The sequence below is a fragment of the Sarcophilus harrisii genome, chromosome 2 (genome assembly GCF_902635505.1).
Source record: "Sarcophilus harrisii chromosome 2, mSarHar1.11, whole genome shotgun sequence".
NCBI lineage: Eukaryota > Metazoa > Chordata > Mammalia > Dasyuromorphia > Dasyuridae > Sarcophilus > Sarcophilus harrisii.
Genome location: NC_045427.1, coordinates 530,451,026 through 530,455,441, shown reverse-complemented (window position 1 = coordinate 530,455,441; position 4,416 = coordinate 530,451,026).

The window sequence follows — 4,416 nt, the reverse complement described above, 5'->3', positions numbered from 1 at the left end:
CATTATTTTTGATTTTAGAATACAATCAATTTCATTTTTTATGAGTGTTTCATTGTCTATTCTCTAAGAACAAGATAGAATTTAGTTGATTTTTAGGGTTTTTAAATTTACATTTATATAAAATTATTGAAGTCACAGTATCTATTCTTCTGCCTCTGCTTACTTTGCTCTGTATCAATTCACACTTATTTGCATGTTTTTCTAAATTCACATTTTCATGATGCATTTTCCTTCCTTTAGATTCACATTAACAGAATTCATTCACCTGCTGCCAATCAGTGGGCATCTATTTTATTTCCACATTGTTGCTGTTTTAAAAACTACTTATGAACATTTTGGTGAAGAGCCTATGATTTTTTTGTCTTTGAAGTGCTTGGCCTTTATGCCCAGTAGTAATCACTATTTCAAAGGATATTTAGAAATTATGGCTTTTCTAACATAATTCCAAGCTGTTTACATGATGTTTTTTTTAATATAGCTTTTTTATTTACAAGACATATGCATGGGTAATTTTTTCAGCAATGGCCCTTGCAAAACCTTCTGTTCCAACTTTTCCCCTCCTTCCCCTCATCTCCTCCCCTAGATGGCAGGTAGACTAATACATATTAAATGTTAAAGTACATGCTTAATGCAATATATATATATATATATATATATATATATATATATACACACACATTTATACAGTTATCTTGCTGCACAAGAAAAATCAGATTTAGAAATTAGGTAAAAATAGCCTAGAAGGAAAACAAAAATGCAAACAATAACAGAAGCAGTGGAAATGCTATGTTTTGGTCCACACTTATTTTCCATAGTTCTTTCACTGGGTGTAGATGGTTCTCTTCATTATTGAACAATTGGAACTGATTTGGTTCATGTCATTGTTGAAGAGGGCCACATGCATCAGAATTGATCATCATATAGTACTGTTGTTGAAGTGTATAATGATCTCCTGATTCTTCTCATAATGGTTTTTAAAGGTTTGACCAAGAGTAAATTAGTTTATCTGTCTTCTTCAAATCCTTCTGATGCTCTATTTCTTTTATTCTCTACAACCTTAAGTGATATGAAGTGAAACCTAGAATTGTTTAATAGGTATTTATTTTATTACTGATTTGGAGCACATTTATTAGTCACAATTGGCAATTCTTTAAAAAAAATAATTTTATTGCTTTTTTTTTTTTACATCAGCAGAATTTCACCCAATATTATTTTCTTTCCCCCCTCTTCCAAAGAAGTCAGTTATTATCTTAATCATCTTTTTTCAGTACTTCCCTTCCCTCTTCCTCCTACTTTGTAAATCAATCCCTCCACATCTGCATCTCCTCTATGTATACTTGTAGTTGAGAAAATAAAGCCAAAAAAAGTAATATACTAAGCCATCAGGATTATGTGACTTTTTCTAGCAGTATTCAACTATTTGCATAACTTCAAGTTCAAGAGGAGTGGAGAAAACATGTTAGAAAAATACCAGGATTGGGGTTGGCGAAGAAGTGGAGAAAAAAGATTAGGGGACAAGAAATTCAAGGGAAAAGGATATTAGAAATTCAAAGGAAAAGGATATTCTAGAGCTGAACTCTGGGGTCAACTGTAAGGGGGAAAAGTGAAGTAAAAGCAGGAGCAATAGACAAGGACAGGGATTACAGATTAAGTTTAGGAAGAATGATGCAAAAAAGAAATGAAAACATTTATAATCTATTTCAGAGCTCAAGATGAGGGAGACAGAAGAGTTATAAGTGAAGGCAATAAAGTTTTCAAGGCCCCCATTTTCCCATATCGATTGCTATTTGAGCAGTGTCAACATAGAGGCATTAGCACTGGCTGCCAGAGATTGTCCTTCCAAATATTGTAAACTGAGAAGCTCTGATCAATACATTTCTGTTGTTCAGACCTCCTAAGAATTGACCCTCTACTGCAGTCATTCTCAAAGTGTATACAGGATATTAATATCCCAATTTCAATTGGGAGTGTTTCAAAATTCTCAGCTCTTGCTCCAAGGTTTAATTTGTGGCTTATTCCTCTCAGCTAGGCCTCTGAGACCAATACATTGGCTCCACAGCAAATCCTGGAAAACTAATGAAAGGGAGTGAAGATGGGGAGCAAGGAAGAACCTTAAGGACCAGGGATCAAGAGGCTAGACTACCTGAGAATCCTTCTTTGTTGTCAATGGCTGAAATTCCTTTCTACAAATACTATGGTTTGAGAACCTTTATTCTAGTGTTCATCTTGATTCTCTGGCTAGATTTCTGAGATCTTGGTGGTAGCAGATGACTATGGAGACACATAATCCATTCACCATGGAGTATGAAGAGAAAATGGAAAGTGTGAAAAGATACTCATGTTTGTCTGTTAGCATCCTTGTCTTTCCCCATGGGTTAGATTGAACTTATACTTAGCATCAACTACAAAACTTTATTTCCCAAGATATTGGAGAATCGGGTCCAGCTTTCATCTCTGCATATATGGAATTGTAGCCCCACTAGTGCCTTTGTAGTCTCAAGTTCAATATCTTTAATGAATGTGTTCCTTCAGTACAAACCCTTTATTGATAGTTGTTCTTGTTTAATGAGGCACAGAACTTCAGAATCTGAGAAGATATTGTATTTACATCAAGCCCTAGAATGTTACAAGGTCTTATCAGTGAGATACATGGGCACTCAAACAATCAGCCAAATAACCCACCCTGGAAAAATTAAGTGGCTTAAATGTATATTCCTTAATTAAGACAGACAACCAGATATGTCTATACACTTAAATACCTAACAGGTACCACGGGATGGACAATGATGTGAGTCTTACTGGAGGAGAAAAATTCAAACAACACAATATCTGGAAAATTTGTAGATCTTCAATGACCTCCCTCTCCAAGTTATCCCTTCACACAAAGATCCATCTTTTTAACATCAGTATTTGCCCAGACAAATTTATCTTTAAAAAATAAGTTTTCAGATGATACAAAGACAATAACTTCTCACCTGCAAAAAGTGGCATAAAAATGTCAAGGTATTATAAGATGAAGAATAGCTACATAGTGAGAAGCAGACGCTAGATTGTAAGTCTTTAGGACAGGGACTCTATATTAGTTATATCCCCAATACTTATCTTGGCATCTGGTAAGCACTTAATGCTTATTGGATACTCAGGAATAACGTGGGCAGCCTGAGTGCTGCACTTGTACCTATGGAAACACTTCTTTGTCAACTCTAGTTCTCATGATAGCATCTACTTTAATTCCACAAGGATGCCATAGGCAGTCTTTCAGTATGTGCCCTAAGCAGCCAAAGTGGTCAATAAGGAGCCAGGTGGCACTGAGTTCCTCAGAGATCCTCTGACTAGAATGATCAGTTCTAGCTACTAGACCTTTCTAAAAATTGGCAGGAAGGGCAGTACAACTTCTCCATCACTTAGCCTGGTGGTCATTCTTCATTCCATAGTTACCTTGTATTCTAAACATTCCTGGCACTGCAATTTAACCTCTGAATCCACCATTGCTGACTGATGATGTGTAAGAAAAAATCTGTTAGGACATATTTGATGCAAAAAGGATTTGGAGTCCCCTTTGCTACCTCATGTACTGGCAGGGCTATAGACTAAGAAGTAAACTTGGGAGCCAGCATATACCACAAAAACTAAAAAATTATGGTTCACAGATTTTTTCTAAGCTTGAGGTATGGGTAAAATAGGAAGTTGGTAAACCATAAGCATGACTACACTGTTATATAGTACTAGGCAAAAGCAGAAAATTCAAGCTGCAGCAATTTTTTTAAAAAGCAGCTCTGGGAAGTAGGTTGAGCCAAATGGTTAGCTCCCTAGATGTTTGATTCTGGATCCTAGAATAGCTGCCTGGCCTTTAAATCCCTGCTCTATGATGTAGACTCAGGCCAGTTCCACTGGTCTTGGGATGAAGAGAGCCATCTTGTACTCAGAGAGGACTGTGGGGACTGAGTGTGGATCACAACATAGTACTTTCACTTTTTTGTTGTTTGCTGGCATTTTGTTTTCTTATTTTTTTCCTTTTTGATCTGATGTTTCGCATGTAGCAACATAATTGTGGAAATACATATAGAAGAATTGTACATGTTTAACATATATTGGATTATTTGCCATCCGGGGAAAGGGTGAGGGGAATGGAAGGAGAAAAAATTTTGGAACACAAGGTTTTGCAAAGGTGAATGTTAAAAACTGTTTATGCATGTGTTTTGGAAATAAAATGCTTTAATTAAAAAAACAAAACAAAACAAAAAAAAAACCCTACTCCAAAATCCAGGTTTCTTCAGCATTTTGCAAATACCCTGTAAACTTACTCTTTTCCCACCTCAGACCTAAGCTCCAGGAAAGCATTTTCCTTTCCCAAAGCAGAAGTTTATCTAGTTACTGGCAGAGGACGGGTGCTATCTAACCTATCTTGGACAGGAG